The sequence below is a fragment of the Pezoporus flaviventris genome, unplaced genomic scaffold (assembly GCF_033815535.1).
Source record: "Pezoporus flaviventris isolate CSIRO_AGI_PZ_B2104156 unplaced genomic scaffold, CSIRO_AGI_Pfla_v1 ptg000031l, whole genome shotgun sequence".
In the NCBI taxonomy this organism is placed as follows: domain Eukaryota; kingdom Metazoa; phylum Chordata; class Aves; order Psittaciformes; family Psittacidae; genus Pezoporus; species Pezoporus flaviventris.
In genome coordinates this window covers 66559675-66574451 of record NW_026892579.1, presented here as the reverse complement: position 1 = coordinate 66574451, position 14777 = coordinate 66559675, and the positions used below count along the sequence as shown (strand labels likewise).

The following is a 14777-nucleotide window of genomic DNA, read 5'->3' as shown; positions in this document are numbered from 1 at the left end:
ACAGGTCACCAGGCTCCGCTGCAGCTGAAGCCTGAGAAGACGCAGCCCAGACGCAACACGCTAACAGCGCCCCGGTGACAATCTTCCCTCTTACCACTAGTCTATGCTGTTGTATAAAGTTCAGCACAGGCTCGGGGAAGCTCAGCGCCAATGTTGATGATCACTTTTGTCTCCGAATCTCTTGAATTCAATTGCAGAACGGAGCGCTCTATTGTTCTGTTCTGTAAAGTATATTTAGCTTGCTTAATTAACCTATATTTCAGACAAGTCATGCAGACGTTCACCTACCTCTGTATATGACTTTGGGATTAAACTTTAATGAAAGGGAGTCTAAAGTAAATTCCTCCGTGCTGTGGTTTTGAAACAGCAAAAAAAAAAAGAAAATCAAAACATAATATTTGTCAGAAGAATTATTATTATTACGAATTTGCTTTGCAAAAGGGAAAAGAATATGGATCGGAATGAATACAGGGTTGGGAGAAAAGGCTGTTTCTGATTATGCTTAACAAAGGCTCTTCAACTGAAGACAGGTACAGAGATGTAAACCAGTTCGATGTGAAATGTGGATGGGGGCAGAGCACGAGAACTTGTACATAGCTGTCAGAAGAAAGTTTGTATTTCTTTGTAATTTGTGCAGAAAACCCACATAATTCCTTAGCTTTTGTATATTCTCCTAAACAAATACAGTGCTACTCCTAACTAAGAAGGAAAAGAAATCAATGCCAGCAGACTGGCACTCAGCAGCAGCTTCACAATAGCGAAGCGGTGTGTGTCCATGAAGGAAGAAAAAGGGATTAGATAAGAAAACAGATTTTTCACTTTCAAGCCTCTGGTGGATTCTTAAAAACAACAAGAAGGAAAAAAATGCCTTTAGCTAATTCTAGGAGAAAAATACTTTGCCCAATGTCCTTTAAACTTTCAATTAGGGCAACTTGAGAGTCACAAAATACATGGGTTTTTGCTCCTGTTTCGTGTTAAAAGCCATTTTTGAAAGATATTTTTTACTGGAAGGAGATGAAGGTTGGTGTGATGAAGGCACTGGCAGTATTATGATCCTAGTACATATTAATGAACTTTTAAAATGCAAATCGTTGACCCACTAGGTGGTCTCATGGTCTCATAAATAGCAATCTTTTGCATTCCAGCATCCAAATACCTAGTTAGGAGGTGTACAGAATGCCCATTATAGGTGATACAGACCATAACAAGTACTTTGGCAAGGGAAAAAAAGCCATTTCAGTCTATTATGTCAATTAAAATGAAGGGATTTTATGTTATGAACCATATGTTCAAAGAACATTACATGTAAAATTACATACAATCACTCTATGAAGAACACAATAATCCCGGTACATCAGTGTGTGGCTTCTGGTAAAATCTGATACTGGTGTTTCTTCCACTTAGCTTGAGTCAAGTAAGAATTTGGATTGCAGCCATTCCTTACTCTGTGCTGTGATACCAACAAAAGTCAAAAGTAAGAAGATGAAGGTGATTAGAAGGGAAAGCAAAGCACCAGTGAGATCTTTGTGAAGTGATGGTGGCGATGGTGGCACAACTCTCTTTTACCCAGGGAAAAAACTATTACCTTGGTGCTTTGGAGATGTGGTTTAATAACAGGATATAGACTTGGATGTGCTCTTGGGACACATATCCCAAACCTATTCCCCCCCTTCCCAAATTCTGACATCTCAATAGACATACCACCCAAATCTTCGGGCCCTAGAGTAACGGGACCCACACCTTAGCACAAGATGCCTTGGAGTGGTACTGCATTAACAGCAGTTATAATAAACATCATTTACGTGCCTTGAAACCAGAGCAAGAAGCATAGAGAGGAGCAAATCCTGAGCAAGAGTTCACAGGAAGTGCAGTGGCTTGCAAGCTAAAACATGGAGTGACAAACACACACACACAGTGCTGCTGCCTCTCCCATCCCAAGACTTGGTCACCTTTGGTGATCCCACTCCATCACTAAGGACTTTGCAACTAAGCAGAGGGGCTCAGACAATTCACTGTGTGCAGCTGCGACTGCGATACTGCTTTAAGGAAACATTTAAACACAATTAATATTAAACTACACAAAATGTTTACTAGTTTATAAAATTATTAATTCTATATTTTACTGATCTGTCTATATACCAAATTAAGCCACTATATCAAAAAATGTCTTCCCTCTCTAATTATTATTAATAAAGATTGCTTATTTCCCCTTCACAAGGATTCATTTTCTCTCTTCAAATTAATAACAGTCTGAAGTAACTCAGGCATACAGGGCTTGATTCCAGGCTCATTTTTAGTGAAGTTAATCTGGAGTAGCTCCAGAGTGAGATTTACAACTGTGCATATGGGAGGAGGTTCTGTCCCTCTACCTGTAGGCTCTCTCTTCAAAGCTTTTCTGGTTTAAACTCTAAATCAAACTTTCCCATGGTACTGAGCAAATCAAAGCTACCAGTAGACCACAAGCACTATCTTAGCCTGTGCCTCTGAAGCCAGGGGAACTACATATGCTAATTTGTGCCATGTGGGCATCTGGTTTGGCCATAATCAGTAGAAAAATTATTCTATGCTCTTAAACAGATAACAAAATAGATGAAGGGCAGAAAAAAATCATTGCTGAAACAAAAGACAACCCCCTTGGAACCCTGGTTGCATATCTGTGCCTCACAGGGTGTTCGCACAGGAGGCTTGTATGTCCTAGAACACCTTTCTCTCACCATAGGGCTGGCCAGGAAATGCTGCAGCCCAGCTGCAGGTTTCACAGCACACCCTCTCAGACAGCAGACACCTATGAGAGCACAGCAAGCACTTCAGAGACTTCTGAAGAGGAAGCTGACATTGCACCTCTGCCTGAAACCACGTGTTGTACATGCAGAGGAGGGGAGGGAGACAGAAGGCTCCCTACCCACGGTCTTCCTTTTCTCCTAGCACCAGTGGCTGGGGTACAGGACATGGTGAATGCGGCAGTGCTGGCATGGGCCCAGGGGAGTTCTGCTTCTCACCAGTCTTTTCACAACTTTCTGCCCCAGTTTCATGCAGTCGTTTGGATTCTGACCATGCCTTTCAGTGGAAAAGAGCCTCAGGTGAACTGCAAAGGAGCAAGTCCTTGCCGTTTTGTTTGGGTCTGTTTTCCCTTCCAAAGCCCTGGTGGTTGTTTTATAAATGCCCTTCTGACACATCTGTGTGCTTGAGGAGGTTAAGGAACTTTTTCCTCTCAGAAATGATGTTCTCAGTTTATCCACAACCTCTGTACAATGAAAGCAACTGCAATCAAATACCCTCATGGTAGCCAGCATTTAGCACAGTCCTGACCTGACAGTGCCATCCTCTCTAGGGAGGAGAGGTAATTTCAACTCCCTGATACCTGTCTTCTGTCCGACTCTATAGTACTGGATGCTGCTTAATTATATGTGGGCTGTGCTTTGTTTCGTTTTCCAAATTAAACCTCCCTTCATCATTTTAGCACAGCTTTTGTACTCCTGCTTTAGCTTCCTAAAGCTGCATCTGTAGAGCATCTTCACCCAAGCATCATAAAAAATGCTAAATGACTTACATAGGGCTTCTCACTTAAGGTCATTTCAATTATGGCAACATCAACAGATGTATATGTTCATTAATAAAAGTGTGATATGTGTTTGTGTCCCTCTGAAAGTTCAGTCAGAAAATTATAGATTATAGTGAGACACTGCAGGAATTGCTACTCTGTAAGTCAAATGCTCTATTATTAAAAATGTCATCCCATATGAATTTCATAAATAGCAAAGCCAAGAACAGAGTAACCATTTTAAAAAGTCTAGAGGGGATTCCATAACAACATTTAAATGCATTACTACTCAAACAATTTGATTGGATTATAAAATATTTAAACCTGCAGCTGTACTTGTGGTGTTTAATGGTGACTAGCTTGATTTCTGGAACATCTTACCTAAGAAGAACAAGTTTACAAAACTAGTTATGTAATTAGTATAGAAATATAGAAGAACACCCATAACCCATGGAAATACATAGTTTGTAAGGTACTGTATAGAGATGGCTTATTCTACATACATAAAAGAAAACTGAAAAGAACTTTAGGCACTAGGATTAGTTTAAGTCTTGCTCCTGGGATAAAGCAGGACCTTATTTTGCTAAAGGAATCCTAATGACTGAAAACAACTATCACAAGAGGCACAGGACAGCATGTGCTAAATAGATATTAGTGGCCACATTCTCAGTGGTGTAAACTGGCACTGAGCCACTGCAGTTAATGGTTACATTGACAAGTTTCAGCTTTATATTCATCCTGTCCCCTCTAAATTCTCTTCTCCAGGATCTCTTACATATGTATTAGGTATGTTTGGGTTCATAATTAAATATTCATTGACTTTGTAAGAGGAAAGGACACTTTTTAAACCTATTTTTTTTCAGAAGAATGGCTATGTATTCACCCACAAATATATCCTGATGCCCATATGTTATAGATATCCTTTCATATGCTAACTCTATCTCTTCTGCCAAATTGTCATCTCTGTTGCTTTACCTGGAAGAGTGTCAAGACATAATTCATCCGATAAAGTCATGTTACTGGTCACTGCATTTCCATAAAAGCAACCTCATTTCAGAAGCACAGGACCATCAGAAGTACCATTTGTAATGGCTGACATTCTGGCTGAGACTTCATGGGTTAGACTAGGTCTGAAAGCATAAGGCTTTGCAGCTCTAGCCATGGGATCTGTTCTGTAACCAGTGCTATAACACATCAACTCCTTTGTGTACATGCTGGAAACAGTAGGGTTACCTTATTTATGCCACAGCTGCCCCTGGAATGCTCTAAATTCAAAGTTGCCACTAGGATCTTGCTGCTGGTGCCTGCTTTGCCTGGCTCCATCAGCTGGAGACAAGTAAAACTCCGGTCTGTCCTTGCAGCAGGGGACAAGGGACAAGGTGTTCTCTGATTAGCCTGGCATCTGCAAAGGCAAACAGAATAGCTGTAGGTGTGAGCATGCCCGCGATGCATTGAAGCACGTGCTACATGGGATTTCAAAGCTGTGGGTGCATCTGAAGGACTATCCAGCAGAGTCATCCCAAAACACACTTATACCAGCATATGGTTTAAATAGCAGCCTGGTTTTGGCCCTAACAGCACAAATAGGATATTTGACTTCAAGTTGAGGAGACACAAGGATATCCTTCCACACTTCTTTTACTCTCATTTCTCAAGACATTTGTTTTTAGGCACAGATGCAAATTCAATATGCCCTTCAGAAACTTCTCTAATACTTCCCACTATTTAGGCTTGGCATAAAAGCATCATCCACATACCTCAGCAAGCCAAAGGACCTTACAAACCCTGTTTTCCTCAGGGAGAGTCACCTGTATTTATTTCTATTAAACAGAAATTAACATGGACCTCCATATGCAACCTCATTTGGCACAGTTAATTCCGGATTCCAGAGTTATCATTAAAACAAAAAGCGCATCTCACACATTGAAATCAGTGGGAATTAGACTCCAGGAGCACACACAAGGCTATAACAAAGATAATCAAACAGCATAAGGATAATCCACTAATTGCTGAAATGAGGCGGAACATCTCCATGGCTTGTCTCAACAGAGCCCTGGGCTGAGTCGTGTTTGGAGTTCAGGAAGTTTCTATCATTTTAAAGTATGTCAGAGCTGTGCACTTCATGGCACAGCAGGAAGCAGAGGGAGCGTTTTGCCTGCCCTGAGGTAGGCAGTTCTAGTGTAGGAAATGAAAATCACCCAGTTCCAGTTGAGTAAGTGAATGCTCCTGGTTCCAGTTGAGGGCACACATATCCGCAAGGCCTCCCAAAACCAGGCCAGTGCCTAACTGGTGCATGTTCTGCTTCATCAGCTGGTCTCTGGAAAATAATCCAGTCTTTAAAAGGAAGACAAGCCCAAAGTTTTGTAGTTCCCTGGGTTTCTATATGACAAAGAGGCCAAAGGCTGCTGAAGCAAATTAGGATCATGCTCTCAGTATATCTTTAGAATGATTTTATTCTCAGTCTGAAGCAGAATTTGACATTCAGTAACCTTTGCAAGTCCAAAGAAATGCTATTGACTTCACTTGCAACTACTATAAATTTACACTTGATGTGAGAGTGGAGCTGTGCCACAGTTTGGTCATTATGAATTCATATGACACAGAACAAGCCCAGCAATTCTGTGTGGTGGTTTTATTTTCAATGACTTCTTGGCACATGGTAATTCCAATGAGTGGTCCCCCGCCTTGATCATTTCAAATGGTATTTGAAGCATTTGGCTCTTTAAAATCTCACTGGCTTCTAAGAATATCACATTTCCTATGGCTGACTCTGAAGTTAGAGCTGTGCCATTGAAGAAAGAGGTTCAGAAAAGGTGCACCATGAATCTGTGCATGAATCTATGGACATGGTGGAGAGGTGAAAACACCACAAACTTAAAGAAAACTTAATGCTAACAGAGCTCTTTAACTTTTGGCTGCCTTTACTCCTCTCATTCTACCTATGTGTGGTCTCCTTGAAAAAATAACCAGCTATGTGGAAAAGATAAAATCAAATCCTTACATTCATGTGTGGCATGAAGGAGCCTGCAATACCTTTCTCCTTACTACAACTTGTTGTAACTGTGCCGGCAAGAAATCAGCCTGTTTGTGGCCATGGGGTAAGCAGATGATCCCTTGAACAAGCTCAGTACCTACTGCATTTATACAATATCCTGGATACAGTAGACATACATCTCATATCATGATATACTTAAAAGTATACTATATTTTTGCAGATGATCCTATAGGTCCAACTAGTCCAAAGACTATTTGAGAAGCAGAGTGCCTTTGAAAGGGACCAGATATGAATAGATGTGTGCAGTGGCTTTAAACTGACAGAGGGGAGATTTAGGTTAGACATTAGGAAGAAGGTTTTTTCCCTGTGAGGGTGCTGGCAGAGGGTGCCCAGAAAAGCTGTGGCTGCCCCATCCCTGGCAGTGTTCAAGGCCAGGCTGGACCCAGGGGCTTGGAGCAAGTCGCTCTAGTGGAAGGTGTCCCTGCCCGTGGCAGGGGTTGGAACTAGTTGAGCTTCAGGGTTCCTTCCAACCCAAACCACTCTGTGATTCTGTGACACCCAGCTTCACACTTCACCATTAAAGCAGTGTTGAAGATGCGAGTTCTATAGTGGAAGGGCTCTCTTTTGTCTCAGTGGAGTTATTCTTAATTTACATCAGGTTAGAATTAGTCCTCACAACTGGAGAAATCTATTCTACCAGGATGGTGATGGAAGCATTGATCCTAAACAAATAAAGTGACCTTCTTCTTCAATTACTTTGGGTTTCACTAATTAAAATAATTTTGCTAATGAAAGCTGCAAAAATATTCACACAATTCTCCCGCAGTCAGTCTGACCTTCTGCTGATGTTTCTGATGGTGGCAAATACTTTAGTCACCAGAAAACGTACAAGCTGTAGAGCCTCTTCTGCAATGTAAGAAGCCTGAAAATAATAGTTCATTAGATACTTCAGCATCAGTGGCAGGCACTGGGTTCTGTGCATACAGGCACAGTGACTTAAAGGTGCTAACACAACTGCTGATCTCCCACCTTCATTATTTCTTGCCGACCCTCTGACCAAACCCCACTGGTATGGTTTGCAAACTGCACCTGAAGATCCTCTGAAATAGAATCACAGAATGGTTTGGGTCGGAAATGATCTTAAGATTATTCAGTTCCAATCTCCTGGCATTGCAAGGATGCCTCACACTAGACCATGCTGCCAAAGACTCTGTCCAGCCTGGTCCTGAACACTGCCAGGGATGAAGCATTTACCACTGCTTTGGGCACCCTGTGCCAGCACCTCACCTTCCTCACAGGGAAGAATTTCTTCCTTCTTATATATAACCGGAACCTCCCATGTTTAAGTTTGAACCCATTCCCCCTTGTTCTGTTGCTACAGCATCCTTATAGATGAATCCTTGTATTAAAAAAAAAAAACCCACATCATTTTTCCTTTCTATTTCATCAAATAGAAGAAAAGCAATTAAGAAACATTCATATAGGACTTTAGTATCTAGTAACCTGTTATTGACACAGGGTATTACCAATTGCTGCAGGAAGAGGAGCAGTCACACGTCTACCATAAGAAGCATGTGTGGTTGCTCCCCAGCTTGCATTAGGTAATATCTGGCACATGCTTTGAAGCAGGAAGATTTATTTCCCTACAAAAAAAAATTCTCCTCCTGTCTTTAAATATTTGCCATTAGAAATCTGGGTAGTCTTGTTATATTTATATAAATGTCACTCCTTGGGCTTCACTGATATCTTCTGGTAATTAATTATTTATTCTAAGAGTGTATTGCATATTCATTTTACATCCTTTCAGTTTCATTGTACCTTCCTTTTGCTTCTATTGGAAACACTGAAAAGCAGAAGGGAGTAATCCCAAGTCCTAATAGAAGTAGTGTTAACTCAGCAGCCCTGAACAAGCTTGTGGTTCCATACAGTGGGGTGTGTATTTTATCCTTATTTACTATTTGTATGGCTGCAGCATGCAGGGAAACACAGAACTGAATCAGGGCTATGTTACTCTGAGGACCCTGGAAAGAGACCGTCACCTCTCTAAAGGCCTTATGTAAAGGACAACATAACATAGAGAAGGCTTGCAGAGTGCCCAGATCTCCTGCCATGTCTACTTCCCAACTTCCAATGGCCAGTTCCTGTTGCTGTGTGAATTTATATTTTGAGCCTCACACCTCTCCCTGCAGATGCAGAACTCTTTTGATCCGGTGAGGCAACAGGGCAGCAGTAAGTCAACTCATTTTCCTGTAAACTGGTGTACAAGGAAGCCTGAAGGCAGAGCAATGAAGGATGAGCTCCCAACAAGACTCCTTTGGTCCCTTCTTTCTTTCACAAGAGCCCACTGAAAGCACAAAGGCTGCTGATAGTGCCATGCCAAAACAGCTTTATTACTATGTGCAGTATGGAGGGCTGCACCGCACCTTTTCCACAGGCAGGCTCTGCCCACTCAGGCTTGGGTGCTGAGGAGAAGAAAGAGGGTTGTGTTTGCAATACCTTGTCCTGTTTCATCCAGCAAAACACATGAATTGCTACCTCCTCCAACCAGCTCTGCATAACTTGGCAGTTTTCTGCCTTCCTGGCAGCAAGCAAAGGCTTGTGCGAGGCTACATCCTCCCTAAGCAAAACCTTAATCTGGTTTCAGTCAGTTACTTTTTTTTTCCTGGCAGCAGATACAAGGCCACACAGTCAAATAATGAACTTGTCTTTCATAGGGATATAGTTTATTAATGACAAAACCACTAATCCATTAATCAATTTAAAACAAGTTGGGAAATGAAAAAAAAAGCTTCAGTCTCCTTTAGTAAGAGGATCACATGCATCTTAAAAGGGGGCCATTATCTCCATGGGTTTCTCAGCTGAAGTTAAAAATCTAAAAATGATTTTCATTCATTCCTCATTAATATGCAAAATTATTCAAATTAGATAGTAATTAACCATCTACTCAGTAGAAAACCTTTCATGATAATTTATGATAAACTCAGTAGCAGCTTTGATTGAGATTGATTTTTGGTGTTGAGAAGCTAGCATGAATACAAAAAAGCACCTGAAAAAATGTTTTGAAACACCTAAGTTACTGCTCTGCTAATGACATGGTAACCAGGTTTCAAAGGGAGGCCTATAGGCAAGATCCTAATGCTGACTGAAACAGGCAAAACATCCTTTGGAGTTTGTCCTACATTTCATCTTAAAGCTCAGCTTTCTTCACATCTCCCAGCCTAATTCATTTAGAATGTTACATGTTTAGCACTGTTTAATTCAGCAAACGGGTATATTGGAACTGGGGCTTTGCTCGTGAGGCTTTCAAGATAAAGCTGTTTTGTAAAATCAAATACATTCAAGACAAACTGTTGTTTTACAACACAGCGTTGCTGGGAATATCACTAGGATTTGTAAACAGACTCCAGATCTATTTTTGCAGATGGTGACAAGAGCTCAGAGGGTTATGGGGTTAATATCATGGGTACATTGCACTATGGAAGATACAGTTTTGTTCTTGGCAAAGATGAGCTTTAGGACTGGGGGACACTCTAAACACTGGGGATTGCTGCTCAAGAGTGCTACTCTCTTGAGGTGGGAAAACCAGAGGGAAAGAAGCATTGACATTGTGCTGCTGAAGTAGCATCAAGGGGAGAAAACCCCCTGTTCAAATACCTATTGCTCCTGGTGGGAATTGCTGGGAGCACCCATGGCAAAGAGGCAGGACTATGGAGGAAAGGGAAAACTAATATTCTTAAAGGCTTTTCCTCTGAACTTGATCACAGAACTAATGCAAGCAGCAACCAATGGTCTCATAGTATAAGGTATATACTGCATATTCTAAGGATTTTGTGTAATTTATAAAAATACCAACAGCAACAGGAGAAACAGGAACCTTAAAGCCAAACCTCTTGAACTATGCCATCACTGGGGGGAGAAAAGGAGGAGGGGAAGACACCAAGTTTTGGTTATAAACTCTTTGACTGTCCCCAGGGTTTAGCACCAGCTCAGATCCAGGGCTGAAGGGCTGAAATCCAGGGTGAAATCAAGGCTATGCATAAGCTGCACTTCACCACAGGTACATCTTTTTCAGTTCTTAAACCAAGACTCAGAATAAACACGTATATGTCTAATAAGCATGTAACCAGCAGCAAAAGACTAGAGCATGATAGCTTTGAACAGGTCTCCATTCCTGGACAATGGCATCAGCATTCACATACATTACATCGTGGCCGAGTTTTATTTACTGCCCCACTGCAACCCACAAAATCCTTTTCCTCATCAGAGTGCTATATAAATGTCCTGGTTAGTAAATAATCCCCAACTGTACTTCTTGGCCCTGTGTTATGTCTTACACTGAAATGTATTTGCCATCTCTTGACCTAGTACCTAGACAAGGCAAAGGCTTTTGAATCTGCCTGCATTGTTCCTCATTATTTACCCTGCCTCCGATTGCTTCCAGATGGTACTTTTACAATGACTCTATTCATTCCTCCCTAGAAAGCCCAGAGGGTGGCAATGGACAACCTGCCCCAAGAGCCCTCCTTTCTGCAGGCAGAGAAGGGACCACATTCATCCACAGTCATGACATGAGAATGTTTTCAGAGAGTAATAAAAAACTCTGCCAAGAAGTTCCTGATGATGCCCAAGTTCACATTTCTTCTTCCCAGGACATGGTAGGAATCATCTCGGGATTGGTACAGTGCTCACAGGAGATTGAAACTGAAATTCCTGCTCAAGTGACATGTCACAGATGGGCCTCAAAGAAAGGCCATATTAGGGAAGAAAACATCAGCTCCCAGCTGGCACATTTAACTACTGCATCAGAGAGCAGGGAATCACACAGGGAGTGATGATGGACAAGTTCAGAGGGACTGATACAATTAACAGTGGTTTCTGGGACAGCAGAGACTAAAATGGCAAGAAATTTCTCCCAAACTTCCACATACATTGCTTTTCAATGATCTGGTTTTCCTGCTTTTTGAGATTGAAATAAATTGAAGGGAGCCATGTCTTTGAAAAAAGCAATCCTCTAAGCACTTATAAACCTTTTCTTTTATACCTTCTATTGGAATATCTCAGGGAAGTTTGTAAGTATGAACCTCAAGCGGTGAAGTGCGGTGGGGAAACAGCAGCAAAGGACAGGTTTGGTACGTGCCCGAAGGTCACGTAGGAAGTTTGTGTCACAAGTAGAAACAGTTACTTCACATTAACCTGGAGCGCTAAATCGCTAGGTTTTCTCTGTGAGAACAGATGGCAGTGAGAAGTTTGGCTGAGTGAGTGCAGGGTTGGAACCAGATGATCTTTAAGGTCCCCTGCAACCCAAACCAGTCTGATTCTATGATACAAGCTCTGATAAGCATGTGCTGTTCAGGCAGCTCACAGGTTTGCAAGAGCAAATAACATCAGGCTTTAACATAGCCCACTTTTTAACTTGACAGATACCGGCTGGCAGTGACTCCTGAAAAAGTCCAACTGGAAATCAAGTGGCATCTCTCCGACCACTTCACACCCCTTGAAGGAGAACAAAGCAGCTGGGAAGCCACCTTTTCAAGCCAGCAAGTTAAAGCTCTTTTGTTGCAGTAAGAATCCAGTTCAGAAAGGTTTTGCCTCCTCAGGAGTGCTGGAGCAACCCTTTACAACCACATGTGACACAAATCCTGGTGCCAAGTTTGCAGTTTCAAAGAGGATTCAAAACAAGATGGGATAATGTATGGCCCAGCTCTAAAATGGGACAGCAGGGAGACCGCAGTAGCTACACCAGGCAATATTCAATCTATTTACTCATCTTCAGCGGGGTGAACCTCCAGCTTTGCCCTTGTAGCATTAAGTTCAATTTCTTTTTGCTGCTTGTGGATATGTGAAACAGTTAACATCCTTGTTTCAATAACATAGAATCCTGAAGGAGGAAAAATTTAGGACCTAAGGAACCCGGCTTTTTTCCCCCTCCCTTATTATAAAGTCATTTCTCAAATCACCTTTCTGACACATTTGTCCATATTGATTAGCTGCTTTTAGAATGACATTGTCTGACCTGTCTAAATCCATCAATTGCTCTCCCGCTGATTCTTAATTCCCAGGCTACTTTAGCTTCTAATGGCATGCTATGAATATTATTCATAAAGTCTTTTTGCTGAAAAGATCAATACCCATGTACATCTTAAGTTTGCATTCTGGGTGTTGTTCAAGTAGCCCTTTAACTGCCCACAGACTCCTCTCTTTTCCTTTTATCACTGTAGACTGTAAATGTTTCATTAGTAGCATTTAGAGTGTACATACTTGATATTATATCCCCAGGAGTTTCAAGTGAGTTATTAGGAACTTGTTCAGCATTAGGATTAATGCATATTCCCAGTAGTTTTCATTGCATTTCCATTCTGTGTGCCACAAACTCTACTGTTAAATATGTTTTGTCCACTTAGAAACTGTTTGGTAGGAAAGGCATGCCTTAATTGTTCCCTAGACATTGGGTAATGCTCTTCTGATGGGCCTAAGGTTGAACTAATAGGCAAGTAAGATGCAGTTTAGCTTCAGCAGGTTTTAAAGTACTAATGAGGCACAATATAATGAAGTTATGAACTTGTCAAGATGGGCAAATCATAGAAAAAGTTGAAACAACCTTTATATTTTTTTGTCTTTAAGAATAATGCATGCAGTGGATTACCCCAGTGCTGAGAGGATATATTCAAGTTCAATATTTTCTAGATTAAATGAGCAGGTATTTGCCTTACAAAACCTGGTTCTGCCTAAGAAAATCACCTGTGTTTTACAAAAAAATTGTTATTAAAATAAGTTTCAGGAAAGAGTTTTCAAAACTAGTCCCTGAGTTGAGCAAAGAACAAAATGAATCTGCTTGAGCACTAATCGCAGTGTTCAAGACCAGGTTGGATGAGGACTTGGGTGATATGGTTTAGTGAGAGGTGTCCCTGCCCATGGCAGGGGGGTTGGAACTTGATGATCTTAAGGTCCTTTCCAACCCTAACTATTTTATGATTCTATGATTCTATAATATGGTTGTAAAATACAGAGCCTTCAGTTTGCAGAATGCATGTTGGACATCCTGGATTCCAAGCTGCTGTTTAAGCAACTGCTTGTCTATATTGCAAGCTGGGAAGTTTTAGAAGCTTGGAAGCACAAATAGTGACTAGTCACCATTTTAACTTTATGGCATTTTCCTGGAAGCCCTTCTCAGAACAAAAATGCAAATTCCTAGGTATTTTAGTAACTACAGGATTGATTGGAACTTCATTGGATTTTAACTACTGCATGCCAGGCTGTTGTGTTTAGTGACATGAAATATTTCATTTTCATTTTACAACATAAAAGTCTAAAGAGTCCTGCTGCTGAGATGTATCAATCAAATCAGAGGTTCCGATGGAAGATTATCTTGTTGCTGGGATGAGAGTGAAAATGATGCTTTAGTTCACAGTCAATCGGTACTGAATGTCTCTGCAGTCAATAACAGACTTCTGCATATACTTTTGCAGAGCCATTACTTCAGGGTTCATAAAGTGGAACACAGCACTTCTGGCAACGCTGGAGGAAGTTTTTTTAAGGACATAAAAATGTTGCTTACATTGAAAAGTAGAAGTCAAACTTGTTTTTAGAAGGATCACTGTAAGACAAGCATTTCAAACAATTAAAGCCCAAGTGTTTCATGGATAGTGATATATCACAGATGCTTGAAGAATGGTTATAATGTGTCAAATCCTTTCTTTTATGAAGACCACTAGAAAGCTGCACCAGTGGGATGGGTAGCTTGGCACTGTAGGCTAAGCAATAGGAATTTCTTGGTGTTTATGTGATCACCTCTCTGGCCACGGAACACAAGATTATTGTGGATAAGTGGAATGAAATCTCTACACTGGAAAAGCTCAAACTGTTTAAAGCTGAGAGATGAAAAAAGAAGTTTAATTCATTAGTAAGCATCTTGGCTTATATTAGGCTTACACCTTAAGCAGTCTTTCTTTTACACAGTTAACTTAGCTCACCACATACAAGGACTTTCAGTTGCATGCTTTACAAATCTAGTGCAAGACACTACACCAAATGGATAGTACATGCCTCAAGTGCTCTTACTGGTAACTCAGCAGAGCTGTGGAGCACAGGTATCATGAGAGCACTCCAGCACCATGTTAAATCTCCTCAGCTGGGGACCCTGTTACATATTCAAATGAAAACTTGCTGCTGTAATTATAGAAAAAACAGAAGTTTGGGCATGGTTGGGTTGGGTTTTTTTCTGTGTTTTTCTTATAGTAAAAA

General features: G+C 41.1%; 1 long non-coding RNA gene across 1 annotated transcript in view; it reads right to left on the bottom strand.

Annotated features, from left to right (window-relative positions):
* LOC133273518 (uncharacterized) overlaps window positions 1-5020 on the bottom strand; it is a 148347-nt gene extending 143327 nt beyond the window's left edge. The window contains exon 1 of the long non-coding RNA XR_009744862.1: window positions 4775-5020. This is a non-coding gene — a long non-coding RNA (uncharacterized LOC133273518). The remainder of the gene's footprint in view (window positions 1-4774) is intronic.
* Between the last annotated feature and the right edge of the window lie 9757 nt (window positions 5021-14777).